The sequence below is a fragment of the Acomys minous genome (genome assembly GCF_964271855.1).
Source record: "Acomys minous genome assembly, chromosome: 14".
NCBI classification, from domain to species: domain Eukaryota; kingdom Metazoa; phylum Chordata; class Mammalia; order Rodentia; family Muridae; genus Acomys; species Acomys minous.
Genome location: NC_140496.1, coordinates 95,765,617 through 95,782,679, shown reverse-complemented (window position 1 = coordinate 95,782,679; position 17,063 = coordinate 95,765,617). Strand labels below are relative to the sequence as shown.

At 40.9% G+C, this 17,063-nt stretch overlaps 1 long non-coding RNA gene across 1 annotated transcript; it reads left to right on the top strand.

Moving 5' to 3' along the window:
• Window positions 1–97: 97 nt before the first annotated feature.
• On the top strand, window positions 98–14,159 carry LOC311582809. The gene is made up of 3 exons (XR_014774245.1): window positions 98–3,195; window positions 12,795–12,969; window positions 13,713–14,159. It is a non-coding gene; the product is annotated as an uncharacterized lncRNA (long non-coding RNA).
• Window positions 14,160–17,063: the final 2,904 nt, after the last annotated feature.

Genomic DNA, 17,063 nt, shown 5'->3' with positions numbered 1-17,063 from the left:
TCCACGCCTCGCGCGGAAGGTGGAGTCCGCTGGGTTCACTCCTTCACTCGTTCCAGCGCTGACAAGGGACACCTGGGGGCAGAAGCAACCACGGCAAGGGGCAGAGCTACCTCCCGGCAGGCGCCAGACTCCTGCTCTAACTGCACGGCAGGCGCGCCTCAGGCCACTTGGCTGCGTCCAGCGGAGCTCAGCCCACCGCCTGGCTATGTCCCCGAGCCGGCCAAGCCTCAGCCAGACGCCCCAGGAATGCACTCGCACTAGGATTTGGGGAGTTGCGCTTGATTGAGCCGAGGCGGGCTGGAACTTGTTCTCATAGATGGGAAGGAAGGCAAGAAAGCTTTTGCAGTGCCACAGATCCACTATCTTTGGGTTGTCAGCGCCACTCAGGCTGTTTTATGCTCTGCGAGCCTGTGACCTATTTGCGGTGGAACAAAAACTAAAAATCAATGGAAACTCCCCTGGTACTGATTCCTCTGCCTGCTCATCTTGGTGGCCGCTGAGTTCGAGCTTATAAAGAGTGCTGAGGCAATACCAAGAAATACTCCCAGAAAACAGAACAAAATTTGTAGATACTTAGTCTGCAGATTCCAAACCGCAGCAAGTGAGGACTAAATCTGTTCCGATTCAGAAAAAAAGAACTGGGGGTGGGGCAGAGGAGTAGTTAGGCTGTGAATTCCTGATACAAGGATGAAGGAAGAATGTAACGATGGGTGGGTAAAATAAGACCAATCTAGACAAAAGGAGGACGAATGTATGAACACACCAGCTATGCTCCACAAGGCAGCGTTGTGAGAAAAATCTCTTTCTTAGACATTTTAAAATTTTACCTTATCAGGTAAAAGTTCAGTTTAAAGTGCGAAAAGAGCCATGTGTGTACACACACACACACACACACACACACACACACACACACACACACACACACGAAGTCAGGAAGGAGGGGGGATAAAAATACATGAATTTCAAGTCTGATTTGAACTGTGGTCATAAGTCATAACTGTTGTGGTGTGAGCAGGCCAGGTAACCTTTGCATGTTTTGATTTTTTTTCTCTCTCTGAAATATTCTAATTCTAGTGCCTCATGATACTGCCTGCCCAGCTCTACTGAAACCTCTACCCACTATATATGCCTTCGATGAATTTCATAGACTTGGAAAGGTCACTCTTGGGAGAGACATTGACAAAATTAGCCCCTTTTTTTTATTTCCATGGAGACTCTGCCTGCCACAACGAAATTGCTTAATTTTCTTTAGCTTCCCCACATGGCCACATCATGATATTTAGGCAAGAGGTCAGGTGCTGGTGCCAGATGGGCGGATCAATCCACAGTGATTTAGGAGCTGGATGGCATGGCTTAAAAGACCAGGTGTCTCTATTTTCCAATCTGTGAAATGGGTTTATTAGAAGCAATGATACATAAGGTTTTGTGATATTTGAATGGGTTAAATACAAGTAAAATATTCAGCATAAATTCATCGTTGATTGCTGTTCTGATCTAGAAGATTCTCAGCTTTTCTTGCTACCTCAGTCAGGTCTGTTCATCAGTTCTTACTTCAGTCAAGGTTGAGTGTATGTTTGTATCTGAGTTCTCCAAAATTGTAGTTATTGGTTCATACACGTATCTGCTGGGCGTTTGAAGTGTGGCTTCTGTAAAATGGCTTTAAAAAAAAATTATGTTACTAATCATCAGCATGTGAACAGCCATATGGAGATCGTGCCTGCCACCGTGGGTGGTGCTGATAACCTGTCACTATCTTGAATAGTGCACCACCAGAGGAGACAGACCCTGGCGAAATCTAATGGCTTTATCACTTTCCCCAAGAAGGATAAGAGATTACGGTCCATGAAAGAAACCCCTGTGCATAGTCAGTGCCATGTAAACAAGACTCCAAAAGAGATGTAAAGTGTTAGGTTTCCCATCTCAGCAGGCCAGTGGGTGGGGGTGGCCACAAGCAGGAGAATCTCTGTAAGGTCAAGGCCAGCCTGGCCTACACAGGGAGCTCCAGGATAGCCAGGGCTACATAGAGAGAGCCTGCCTCCAACAGTAACAGCAACAGCAAAGTTGTGGAGTTAGTCATTTATTCTTTGTACCTTCCTTTGGCTGTGTTTGCTAACTAGAATTTAACTCATTTAAAGCAGACACCCTGTCTTGCGTATCCTCCAGTCATCCACACTGCTAACACAGAGCCTAATACCCATAACTTGTTATTCAGTCAGGATTGGTTGGCCAGTTGTCAGAAAGGTTCGCCTCAGAAGAATCCTCAAAGTCTGGGACGATTGAGGAAGGTTAAACTGATCACATCCTCTTGTTTGGGTCTTTGAAGCACTCAGCAGTCAATACTGCATGAAATTAATTCCTTAAAAGCAGCAGTAAGCGATAAGGCAAAAGAAAGTAGTTCAATACTGAAATCCAGCCTAAAGAGGGCAGGAGCATGGTTTGAGAAATGAAGTGTGCGGATGAAGGAGAGACAGGAAAGTGAGAGTGCAGGGGCTGGGGCCCAGCACGCAGGCAGGCTACACACTGCTTTTGTATCAGCACTCTGCCTAGTGTCACTGACTGACACAATCTCCTCTTCGCGAAAACAGTAGTGCAGTGTTTTAGAGGCTTCTGTGGGAGGAGGGCTCGCTAAGTCTCTGAGATGTGGGTACAAATATCTCTGCCCAGAGAGGATTCTGACTAATTTCTCAGAAATAGAAAGAAGTTATCATTTCATTCACCTTGGATTTTCTAACTAGTACTTATTTTACATATCTGCCCACGTATTCAAATGCTTATTTTGTACAGCTATATGTGTATGTGCATGCATAAATATGGGCAAGTATAAATACTTGCCCATAGAATGTATGCAACCCAAGGGGAGGATATTTTTCCTATCACGGAAGGCACTCTCTGCCCACAGTAGAGAACACAGCCTAGACATAGTCAGTAAATATTTCTTGGATATTGAATAGAGGAATATGAGCCAGTGGACTTGAAAACTGAGCCAAGTCCTGAATAGCACGCTGTGCAATTTCAAATGATATGTAGACTTTTCTAACTGTTGAATAAAAATCAAGTGGGAATAAATTTTAACCCAAAGTGTATCTAAATGTGACCTTTCAGGTTTGGAATAACGCAGGTGTTTAAGGAACCAACATGAAAAATAAAAGGCTTCATTTCAATCCATGTACAAGGGCTTCCTGTTTCTTGGCTCCGGTAAGTGGAGAATTAACTGTGGGATAATAAATCCCAGTGACAGGTGCTAATGGGAATTAAGCATGCAAATCCCCTGCATATCCCTCCAGAAATCTACACCAAGAAAAGTCTGCTATTTAGTATGTGGGCTGCTTAGTAATAGTAGTATTTACACTAAACCACTGTGGAAAAAGTTTCCAGTGCAGGGATAAGTAAAATGAACTGAGCATTATATTTTCATTGCAGACATATTTTTTTCTCACTTTTATCTCTGTACTCATGTTTGACTCTGCACATTTTTTTTGGTATTTTAATGGATATCTAAAAATAATTCTACAGAGTGGAGACACTGCTAACTGTCTACATGGATGCAGACTTTAACAAATAAGTAGGATGAAAATAAGGAGAACTCCTCCTAACTAGGAGTGGGGAATAAGTGTGCAGGCCACAGATAACATGACTGGTAGAACTCAAGTAAGGAAGGCCATATGGTCCAGAACCAGCTGATTCAACCCCTAGTCTCTTTCTCAACCTAGAGAAAGAGACTGGTCCCAGTACACTCGGGATCTTTCTGGTTTTTTGTTAATCATGTTAAACAAGACTCTTCATAAGGGAAAGCAACCTGTCTTAAGCAACCTTTTATAAAGTGATAATTTATGACTCTACCTAACCTAAAAACCGTGGGAACAAATGTGTGTGTTCCTAGTAGCTGACACCTATGGACTGATTGCAATGTGCAAGTGATGATTCTAAGCTCTTTGTGCACTATCTCACTTAATTCTCACACTGAATATTGATTAAAGTACCACTGTTGGCTTACTCCATTAATACTACTATAAGAAAAGAACTGGAAATAGTAATGTGTGTGTGTGTGTGTGTGTGTGTGTGTGTGTGTATAAACACATTTATCTCCCTTTGTTGTGAAGGCAGAGTTGCGAAGGATAGAGTTACTGGCAACAGAAAATTTCCTTCTTTCCTGCTTGCTGACTCATCTAATGAATGGGTAAAGACAATGATATGGTTTGATAGAGCAGGAGCAGGTAGGCCTCTCATTCTTTTATAAGAAACCCATTTATACACACACACACACACAGGCCTACTCCCATGATAACTTAATACATTTATGAGAACAGTGTAACATGACTCAGTTACCTCCTAGAAGGCACATGGTAACACTACTGCAGTAGAGAGGAATCAGCTATCCAACACATGAACATTTGGGGTCTCATGAAAACCTAAGATTTATTATTTTTATGTGGAAGGGAACAGAGTGGCTAAGCACCACAGCTGATATTTCTTAGTGCCAATCAGATTGCAACAATTGTGTTGAAGACCCAGGAACATACCCATCAACTAACAGAATTGATTCTTATCCCCATATTCCAGATCTTGATAAAGTTCACTTGTGTTTTACCTTCTTGGAGAGACCCCATGGTTGTATGCAAGCCTTGGAAGCCCCTGGTTTATTGTGTTTTTAACCATTATCAATACCATCATAAAGACTAACTCTATTCTCATCTGGCCAACAGAATCCAGGAAGCACGCCCTTGACCAATCCTCAGCCTCATGCTTCTGACCAAGGCAATCATTATGACCATACGAATGACGTTATATTGATCTATGTGGGTTGTGCAAGGTGCACATTTTTGGAAGCTGGAAACATGGGCTGAAACTGGGAAGAAGGGATTTCCCCCGAAGGAGTACAAATACAGAATGCAAAACTACTGCCAACACAACAACGGAGGGAGTCCCATCAGCATGACCTCTGTTTTGTAATGGTGTGTGGCATATTTGGTTCTAAGGTAGAATTTCATCCCATAGCTCAACACCATAGCAAAAGAAGCATTGCTTATGAAGAGAAGAACACTGGGCCACTGTAGATAGTGTTAACTGACAGGAAGAATTGAGTATAAATTTAATTCAAGTTATAACATTATCACATTACTCCTATTATATTGAAGCTCCAGTCTAGGTCCCCTGAAGACGAATACCGTGGGTAATAGTCACTGTGCACTAAAGGATGATACATCAATAAACAATATAGAGAAAAAAAATCTAAGTAATGATAACATGTGGGAATATGGAGCCTCAGGAAGTCAATGAAGGAATAATAGGAAGAAGATAAATAGAAGTGATACATAAGCAGTTGCACTAGCAGTGCCCATGGCTTCAACAATGAGAGCATTTATCTCTATTAGCAAGAAATCTGGGAGTGGGCTGTACAAGATGGCTCTGGGGACTCACTTGTGTTCTTCTAAGTGACTTGGTTCTTGATGCCCATAGTATGTGGCCTTTGTTCTCACAGATGCTGATGGCTTTGACTGCTCTAGGCATCGTGTCTGCCTTCCCTGTTGGAAGGAGGAGAAGGCCTCCAGTGTGCAGCAACGTTGGGTCCATTCTCAACAGCTTTTATGGAAACCCATAGCCAAAGCAGCTTCATTGTCTAGTCCTGACAGTTTGACCAGTGACCCCCTTGAGGTGCTATGGATGAGGAATACTGTTCTGAATGCTGGCTAGAACGGCTGTGTTGGGCAATAGAATGGAGGGACAAAGAAAGGCACAGAAGGAAAGATATTTAAGACTCTAAGAGATATTTGAAGACATAAAGGCAGATAGGAAGTAGTTCTACTACTGGCTGAGTAAAATGGATGGGTGTTTTCCATTTAATGAAAAGAAAACGATAGACAGGGTAGTAAAATTATGTCTAATAGGATGTATTAATAGAATGGGGGGGTCTGGAGCATATGGGTAGAAATGTCACGAAGTATATAGATAGATAGATTGTAGAGGTACTGTTTACAAAAATAAAGTAAGACAACAGAGGGAGTAATAACAGGAAAGCCTAGGAAGGAAGAAGGAAAAAGAGTAACAATATGCAAAGGGAGGAATTAAAAAGGAAAAGAACGGGGCTGGGCAGATGGCTCCATGGCTAAAAGTACTTGCTGCTCTTGCAGAGGATTTGGTTTGGTTCCCAGCACCAGTATCAGGTGGCTCACAACTGTTTGTAATTCCAGCTCCACAGGCTCCTACACATACATATTGGGGATCATAGACATGTACGCATAGCTGAAAATAAACCTTAAAATTTACACAAAAGAGGAAGGTAATACAAATAAAGTAATAAATAAAGGCTGGTATGATTTCTACATATGAGCATCATGTTGTAACTGGCATATGAAGAGAACAATTGGAAGTTAGACAAAAATATGGTAAAAATAGAATATGTAACTTGAAAGAATGTTTATGGAAAATGGTGCCACTTCTTAATTTGCAGACTGAAGAGATAAGACACTGAATGCAATGGTGAGAAAACCCAGGATCAGTAAAAGCAGATTTCAGTCTCATTTTTTTCTCTAATAACTGCTTTTTTATTTTCAAGAAATCTCTATGACTTCTAAGCTTAGTATCTTTGTCATAAGGAACTAATAATTTATAAATATGTAAGACTGTGGTGAAGACTAAATATAGATGCAGTTTTTCTGTAATGTGTATGAGACATTGTATGATATGGCTGCCTTGTGTAACTTGCTTCACTTGAGTACTCAACTGAAGAGCAGTGATTGTAGTTGTCTATGCAAGCAGGAGAGAACATTCAACTATTAGACCCTCTCTCTCTTCTCCCTGTGTCACCCGACAATCACTAGCCAGATGATATTCCTACTTACATGTCTATAGGACTTATCCCAGCCTCACCAGCTTATAGCTACACATAACTGCAAGTGCCAACTGACCTTTTAATAGTTCCTAAGTAATTTGTATGCCTTCACTTTCTCTGCCATGCTTCCCACAACTCCCAGAATGACCTACATTGCTAAACCCTCATATTATTGTCATAAAACCGCACTAAAAGTTTTTCATTATGTTACACCTGCTTTCCCAGAGTCCATCATGAGGGAATCCAGAGCAATCAGTTTCATTTCTCATTCTTTATTCTCTCTCTTAAAAAATATCATCACCAAAGACAGGCATGGTGAACACACCTGCCTTAGGGAGGCAGAGTTAGGGGGATTTCTGTGAGGTCAAGGCCAGCTTAGTCTACAAAGTGAATCCAGGACAGCCAAGGCTGCACAGAGAAACCCTATCATGAAAAACAAGAGAGAGAGAGAGAGAGAGAGAGAGAGAGAGAGAGAGAGAGAGAGAGAGAGAAGAGAATAAAGAAATAGCATCAACAAAGCACCTCATGTTGGTTAGTTTTAGTCAACTTTACATAAACTAGAGTCACCTTCAGCTGAGGTTTTGCCTCCATCAGATTGGCCCATGGGTGTGTTCATGGGTCATTTTCTTGCAAAGCTTCACTCTTTGGTCTGTCTTACGTAATGTGTACATTAGAAGGCCACCAAAGGTTTTATAAGACGAGGTAATGTCATGGGCTAGAGAAGTGCCTCAGTGGTTAAGAGCATTGACTGTTCTTCCAGAAGTCCTGAGTTCAATTCCCAGCAACCACATGGTGACTCACAGCCATCTATGAGATCCAATGCTCTCTTCTGGCATATTGGCTCTTATAAGTAGATAGAACACACACACACACACACACACACACACACACACACACACACACACACATACACACACACACACACACACGTAAATGGCTTTTAAAAACGAGGTGATGTTATAACCACATTTCAGATATGTGCAATATGTATCCAAGTGTTAGGGAAATTACAGAGTATGCATCAGAAGTCAGCTCTAATAATCCAGACAAAAAACAGTGATTGTGCGCATGTCAGAAGCAATAAACAGAAAATGAGCAAAGGGAACATGTTCAAGATGTCTAAATGGGATGGAGGCTGCTACACCACAATATAGGATGAAAAACATTGTATTATTAAATATTCACAATGTAATTAAGAATAAGCTAGGTAACCCTGCAAAGCTACTTGCAGCAATAAATTACTCTTAACTTAATTAAAGCCATTAAAGAATTAAAGAAAAAGATTTAAGGGGTGAAAGGGACACATAGATTTTTAGGATTACTGCCATGCATTGGGACTGAAATGCTACATCCAAGTGTAATATGGCTCACTAGTGCACATAGCCATGTTATTTGCTTTTCATAATCCTTAACTGTCTCTGGCACATAAAAGGTAACCAAAACATATTTTTACAATAAACAAAACAGTAATTTATGACAAACTTTTATAAGATGCAGCCTATGTCAGTTATATGTGTTTGGTGTCTTTATCTTTATTTTTTCCTGAATTTATTTACACATTCATTGTTAGAAATGTATGCTGCTTTGTCTTACAAAAATATGCCATAAATTACAGTTTAGAATTCAGAACAGACAACCCTGTTAACCACAAGTCATTATATGAAAAACAATGGCATTACAGTATATGTAACCCAATCAAAACACAATATGATTAAACCAGACAAAAGAGAAAGTGTTTGACCTTTGGGCTTATGACATAAATGAAGAATGAAACAAGTTGTATGGGAATTGCCAAGTTCATTTCATGATATCATTAACAACTTTCAACATAAAAATACACTCTATAATTTCTTTGTGTGTAGATACATTTGTCTGTGTGCAAGTGTGTACAAGTGTGTGTGTATGTGTGTGTGGGTGTGGGTATGGGTGTGGGTGTGTGGGTGTGCGTGTGTGTGTGCAGGCACATCTGTCCAGCAGGCTTTTTGGAGTCAGAAGATAACTTCCCTCCAAGTCCTTAGATACTTTCTTTTTGTTTGAAATAGGATCTCTTGGTTGGCCCAGATCTTCGCTGTGTGTATCAGTCTGGCTGGCTTCTAGCTCCCAAAGTCATCTTGTCCCCATCTCATATAGTGCAGCACCAGGGATGCTACCATGCTTGCTTGGGTTCTGACGATCTGAACTCAAGCCCTTGTGATTCAAGTACTTTATTTACTGAGCCATTTCTCCAGTCCCCATTCTGTTACTTAATTAGTTCTTATTAGAACTATTAATTAGAACTTATTAATTCTTTCTTTCTTTAAGGTAGATTTATTTTTACTGGTGCTGCAACCCAGATGAGGATGCATTTTGTCTTTAATAGGTTGGCAGACTTTACCAAAATGAATGATGAATGTAAAAAGGGAAATGAATTCTTTCTTTTTAAATTTTATTAATTTATTCATATTACATCTCAATGGTTATCCCATCCCTTGTATCCTCCCATTCTTCCCTCCCCCCCATTTTCCCCTTACTCCCTTCCCTTATGACTGTTCCTGAGGGGGACCTCCTTCCCCTGTATATGCTCATAGGGTATCAAGTCTCTTCTTGGTAACCTGCTGTCCTTCCTCTGAGTGCCCATTCAGGGGTCAAATATGAGGCACCTGAGTATGTGTGAAAGTCAGACCCCACTCTCCACTCAACTGTGGAGAATGTTCTGCCCATTGGCTAGATCTGGGTAGGGGTTTGAAGTTTACAGCCTGTATTGTCCTCAGCTGGTGCCATAGTTTGAGTAGGACCCCTAGGCCCAAATCTGCCTATCATAATGTTCTTCTTGTAGGTTTCTAGGACCCTCTGGATCCTTCAACTTTGCCATTCTCCCATGCTTCTCTCATCTAGAGTCCCAATAGGATGTCCTCCCCTCTGTCCCAGTTTCCTGATTAGTGAAGACTTTCATGGGACATGCCCCTTGGGCTAGTATGCAGATATAAGTGAGTATATACCATTTGACTCATTCTGCTCTGGGTTAACTCACTCATTATGATCATTTCTAGTTCAATCGATTTGTCGACAAATTTCGGGAATTCCTTGTTTTTAATAGCTGAGTAGTATTCCATAGTGTAAATGTACCACAGTTTCTTTATCCGTTCTTCTACTGAGGGACACTTAGGCTGTTTCCATGTTCTGGTTATTATGAATAAGGCTGCTATGAGCATGGTTGAACAAATTTTCTTGTGTCGTGGAGCATCTTCTGGGTATATTCCAAGGAGTGGAATAGCTGGGCCTTGCAGAAGCCCTATTTCCAGTTTTCTGAGATAGCACCAGATAGATTTCCAAAGTGGCTGTACTAGTTTGCATTCCCACCAGCAATGAAGGAGTGTTCCTCTCTCTCCACATCCTCGCCAGCATGTGGTGTCTCTTGAATTTTTGATCTTAGCCATTCTGATGGGTGTAAGATGGAATCTCAGAGTTGTTCTGATTTGCATTCTCTGATGACTAAGGAGGTTGAGCATTTCTTTGTTTCTCAGCCATTTGATATTCCTCTGTTGAGAATTCTCTGCTTAGTTCCATGCCCCATTTCTCCAAGTAACAATTGCTAGTGATGAAGAAAAGTCCAAATCTCATTGCTTTTACTCAAGATCTTTGGTGTATCTAAAAAGTGTCTCATCATGCCAATTCCTCAGAATCCCGCTAAAGTGCTCATTTTTTAAAGCCCTCAAGTACATGTGGTCTTTGATGTGTATGTACTTGATGGTACCTTCAGTGGATTCCTCTACAGGTGCATCTTTTCCTTACAGCTATTTATATTGCAGAAGTGATACAAATTAGCATCTCACACACCTCAGACTCTTTGGCAACAGTTAAGAAATTTAATCAAATTTTTGTTTTATAAGCAATTGAATATAGTAATTGGAAACATATATAAACAAACACAAATATTTAGTTATTTTACTGTATGAAGGAAGACATATTCTGAGTATTATTAAATCAGGCATTATGATAATAAAAATGCAATTAAGCAATTAACTTTTTATATGATACATATGCTTAGTGTTTTAGAGTACTATTTCCATCATATGCAAAAATGCCTTAATAAATTAAGGAATTTCACTTATGTAAATCTAGGATATAAGTCAAGGAACAGTTATATATGTATACATGATAATGTTTAGTCACTATAATAAAAATAAAATACATTATTTAATAAACCCTGAAAAACTGATCCATACAGAATAAATGTCCAGTTTTAAAATGCATTAATAGCACCCTGTCTACAAGACTAGCAGAATATTACTAGTAGTGTAGGTGGTGAGCTCCCTTCCTTATGCTCTCCCTCCTTCACGCAAGTTGGGCCAGTCATTGATTGATTGGGTCGAAGGTTTTATTTGTGGGTTGATGTCCCCCTACCTCCACTGAAAGTCCTGTGTGGCTACAGGAGGTGGCCACTTCAGGCTCCATTTCCCCCACTGCTAGGAGTCTCATCTAGGGGCACCACTATAGACTCCCTGGAGTCTCCCTGTTCCACAGGTCCTCCCTCCATCATGATTTTAGATCTCTTTCTCTCTCTCTCTCTCTCTCTCTCTCTCTCTCTCTCTCTCTCTCTCTCTCTCTCTCTCTCTCTCTCTCTCAGCCCTCCCCTCCCCTCACCTACCATTTTTCCCATACCTGCCTCCCCATCACCCCATCACCCAGTTCCCTCCCTCCATCTACTTCTGTTTTGTTTCCCTTCCTGAGACAGATGTAAACAGCCTCCTTTGGCCTGTCCTCGCTACTTAGCATCTTTGAGTCTGTGGACTGTAGGACACCTATCCTGTACTTTATGTCTAATATCCACTTATAAGTGAGTACATACCCTGTGTGTCTTTCTGGGTCTGCGTTACTTCACTCTGAGTGGCTTCACACAGCAGCTGGTGAAAACAGATTCAAAGATCCACAGCCAAACATTAGGCAGAGCTCTGGGAATCTTGTGGAAGCGGGGGGAGGGGGGGAGGGAGGAAGAATTGAAAGAGCTAAAGAGGTCAAGGACACCACAGGAAAACCTACGAAATCGACTAACCTGGATGTATAGGGCCCACAGAGACTGAGAGCATCCATGGGACTTTTTCTAAGCCCCTCACACATATGTAGCAGACGTACAGCTTGGTCCTCATGTAGGACCTCTAACCTCAGGGATAGGGGCTGCCTTAGACTCTGTTGCCTGCCTTTGGATCTCTTTCCCCTAACTGGATGGCCTTGTTTAGCCTCTATAGAAGAATATGGTTCAAGACCTATTTGATATGCCAAGACCAAGATGGGTTAATACCCATGGGGAGTCTTTCCTTCCTTGAGAGGAAAGGGAGGAGACAAAGGGGAAGGATGGGGAGGTGAGGAGGACAGACTAGGAGGTGGGGGTGAGAGCGAGAGACTTAGAGGAGAAGAGGTAGGAGAACTTCCTCCCAGGATGTAAAGTAAATAAACTAATTAGCAAATGAACAAGAACAAAACATGAATTAAATGCTCCTATCTTTTGGCTTTACATGAACAGAACTGTCTTTCCACTCATCTTGAAATGGGCCTCATTCCGGAGAAGGAAAAGACAAGAAAATGACTTGCATTTCTGGTTAGGGAAGAAATGAACTTGATGAGGTTCATCTCCCTAAATACAGAGAAGGTGCAAGTTAAACTGAACCTGGGGCCATTTATTTTCCTGACTTAGAGGAGCACCTCAGGACCCACATCTAAAGCCACCAGATAATCTTCCCTCTATAGGACACGTCCTTAGGGAGGGGCAGAGTATGGAAACTCCCAGGCAGAAAACTGCTGTAAGTGAATGACATGAGTTAGCCACGTGTTAAAGAACCTCAGTAGGATTTTTTTTTAAGTATTAAAAGCAGCTTTTTCTGTATTCTCTGAAAGTAATCTTGGATTAGAGAGGCATATAAAATGCTATGAGCTTAGGCTGACACAACTTTGAGTACAACCATAACTACCATGTTTTTCTCGGTGGCAGAGGCCAAGTGCATGGGTGAGATGGAAGAGGAGGATGAGACATCGAAACCAGTGCAGTCTCTGCATCGAGTCTTTCTGAGAATAACCTTTGCAATAAAAGCACCTGCCTTCTAGTTGCTGTCCTGCCTCTAACTAACAATGTGACCCTGTAAAAGTCCACTCTTCTCTACTCATCTGTAAGTTGGCACAGTAATGCTACATTATGATAGCAACTGCTATAAACCTCTTATTTTGGTCAACATGATTACCACAGAACATGAGCAACTAAAATACCACTATACTTTGATAAATACATGCTAACAAAAGACACTGAAAAATCATACATAAGTGTAATGCTTGTGATATAAAATATTGAGCAGTTTTGTATTCATACGTTTTTATAATTTGAAGCATTGTACCCACTCATAGAAATATTTTAATGGAGAGTACCCGATGAAAATTTAGTTAAAGACTCAGCGTATTCCACAGTCAAAAAGTTGGCAAAAGAATACAAGAGTGAAATGATTCAATTATATGATGGTAGCATATGATGTGAGCAGCGTGTGTGCTTATGTTTATACCTTATGTTCACAACTTCATGATAACACTTTCAGCAAAGGAAGCCTAGAAGGTCGGTTGTGTAGAAAACAGAACAATATCTCTAAATCCTCCCCATCTTTCTGAAAGGGAGACACAGCAAAGGGAACGTGGCATATGTTCCCAGGAAGGCAGAGGATGGGGATTGTGCATATTACTGGAATGTATAACGGATTCGGTGTAAGCCAGTGTGGCTTTCTAGTAGCCACAGCTGATTGGAGCTGGGCTCTTACTTAATTCTACAAAGATTCAGAGCAGTGAAAGTCTCCCAGAACCAAGCCAAGTTTGCTAAAGTCTCATGACCTATATGAGAACTTAAAATATCATTTTTTTATCTCATTAGTACAAGAGGATAACCAATTGAATGCATCACTCAGAAGATATTACAGGCATAGATATTTTTGACTGGTCGGCATTCATTGGAAAGATTATGTCATTGATGTGTGTTTCACCCCCATTCCTGCCATGTATGTAAAAGGTTTGTGTGTACAATCCTGCCCTTTGGGAGATAAAAATGTCTACCGTAAGTGAGCAGATGGTATCCTAAAGTTTAGAAACACATCTCAGGTAGAATCTGAGAGGGAGGAGATCTATTGTCATTGGGAAATGCCTCCTGGGTGAGGCTGATAGCCTCCCCCTTCACCTCCACTGTGTAGCACTGATTTATGGCTTAAAGATACATAAATGTCACGGATGTGCTGATTTGAGCCAAAGAGTCAAAAATGAACTCTTTCCTGGTTAGAAGCTTGTCTGCTTATATTTCTGTGCATTTTGAGTCATGATTTTTAAGTCTGAGCATTCCAACATTATCTTAATTGGTTTGTAATTTTAAATTTTTTATTAGTTCAAATATCACATCACTTTTATTTATATGGTGTCATCAAATGGCAGACCCCGCATAGCCATTCAAAACTTTTTGGCATGGCTTCCATGTACAAGTATATATTATAGTCATGATAAATCCACCTGTGACTTATAATCGGAGCAAAAATACCCACCTATTTTATAAGTGAGAACATTGCTCTTGGTTTCAAATGCAGAATTATCAAAATTAATAAAGCTAAAATTCCCTTTGAAAATACTTTAAATATGTCATGAAGAACAAGACATATTTTTATCCATATACATTTAGGTAGTTTTTTGTGTGTTTGTTTTTTTAAGGCAGGGTTTTTCTGTGTAGCCTTAGCTGTCCTGGACTCTCTTTGTAGACCAGGCTGGCCTTGAACTCAGAGAGAGCCACCTACCTTTGCCTCCCCAACTGCTGGAATTACTGCACCCTGCACCCATGGTAAATTTAAGATCCAATTTTAATCTACGACATGTCTATTTGCAGATGTATGTGCAAGGAGTTTTCAGATTCCCAAAAGATGCCAGGGAGACGTGGCCTAGAGTCCTTTATACCTCTGAAGAGCGTAAATACCATTTACTGCCCCCAAAAGAGGTAAGTTCATGAAATCTCTGAAGCTTCTTGCCCTTGGGAGGACAGGGTAAGTATTTCACTTTGTTTGGGCAGCGCTTTAATCGGGTGGATTTTGCATATTGAAAAAAATTTGTCAGAATTGGAAAAACTATGTACACTAAGGAAAGATGCATTTACAACTCACTTTGAAGCATTCTAAGTGAGTCCTTCCAAACCATGTGTTTCCTGGAAGGTACTGTAAAGACAGCAGAGAATTAAGCAAATTAGAAACAAACTAGAGGGGCTAGAGAGATGTCTCAGTGGTTAAGAGCACTGACAGCTCTTCCAGAGGACCTGGGTTCAATTCCGAGCACCTCCATGGCAGTTTTCAACTGTCTATAACTCCAAGATCTGACAACCTCACAAAAACATATGTGCAGGCAAAGTGCCAATGCACATAAAATAAAAATAATTAAAAATTTAAAAAGTGAAACAAGCTGGAATTCATTGCAGTCTTGGAGAAAGAAAGTGTCTTCTATTCCCAAGAATGTACCTGACTTGCTAGTGCAAAAGCTACTTGGTTAACAGCTGATCAGTAGGATTTTGTGTTATTCTTGTGAGACAACCATTCTGCACTCCAAGACTGGCAGTGGAGTGTGTGTGTGTGTGTGTGTGTGTGTGTGTGTGTGAAGAGCAACACACACAGAGGGAAGGAAGGGGGAAGGGAAAAAAGGAGAAAGGAAGAGAGAAAGGAAGAGAGAGAGGGAGGGAGAGAGAGAGGATGTTAATGAGTTCTTTCTTTAAGGATTTAGCTAAATGATCTTCTGTCATTAGTTTTACAGCATTTTCAGATAATTCTGAAGTAGATCATTCACATGTACACACACACACACACACACACACACACACTGTACATAATACAAAGTTGAATTGTATATATCTATCTGGCTTTACATCTGTGCCAATAACTACAGATGGAAAATATTTGGAGATGAAAGGCATACCATCCTGTTCTCTCTCCCATCCCCTCAACAACAGCACAGCAGCCATTGGAAGCCATCTAGAGATGAAGGAGTATGCACGGGAGGGCAGGTTATATTACACGTGAACATTAAGTAATTTGATATAATGGAGTTGAGCATCAGTGAAATTTTGTGTACATGAGGATGGGTGGGTGGGTTCCTAGAACCAAACTGCCACTTTTTCTTATCTTTAGACAGAAAATGATATAATGTGACCAAATAGAGTTGTTTGAAGAATCACTATGTAAATGCATGTAAGGTAACCTCACACGGTGCATGAAATGGACTACTAGAAAATTAAACAGGACTTATGTCACATTTTCCTGAACTTCCTGTTTATTCTTTTTTCTTCAGAATATTATTCCTTTTGTATACATACACTTTTTCTCTGCACATTTGCCTACTCAGACTTCAGTGGCTGAAGAAAGCCTCCTCCAGTTCTGTTAATGCCATCTTGAATGATAAAGAACATTTTCCTGCCTGCCCTGCTTGTCTGAATTTCTCAGTGGATGGCCGGAACACTGGCAAGACTTGAACAGAGTGCTGACAGAAGCTCTCCTCCTACACATGGTGGGAACCCTTCAATTCTCACTATAGCCTGCAGAGTCATTGCAGTGGCTTTTCCCTTTTCTGGACCTCAACCCAGACCCAGTGCATGATGCTTGGGGGACAGCTGGGGAATATGTATGACATGCACAAAGGAATAAGTGATGGAGCGGATGCGTCCTTGCATCCCTCTCTACAAATGCCAAGGAACAAGTGTTTCTTAGCAAGTATGAGTGTCTTACATTGGGAGGTACACTTGTTTTTTTTATAGGACTTTGAAGCAAGAGGCTCTCTGCTCGTACCTTAAGTTCTGTTCCGTTTTGACCTCCTTCTAGAAGAAAGGCCAAAATACCTAGCTTCAGTCAGTCCTCATAAAGAATTTCCTCACCAGAAAGCAGAGTAATGTCCTAGCGAACCTTCTTAATGCTAGAATCGACCCTTACACTCTATGCTTCCACCCCACACACAACTCAAGGCATCCTTTGTATGACTTCCCTTATGTTCCTTTCTGTGTCAATCATCAGAGTTGACATTTTGACTGAGTTGTGCATAGTAACCCCTTTTTCTCAAAACAGGTAAGGCAGTAAGTAGCTTTGCAATGTCCCAAGAGATAAAATAGACATGATTTTAAAATACAAGCGTATAACTCATTTTGAGAAACACTGATTTTAAACACCCTGTTTGACTTTATGGTCTTCTGGGTCCTTGATAATTTCATTTGATGTAA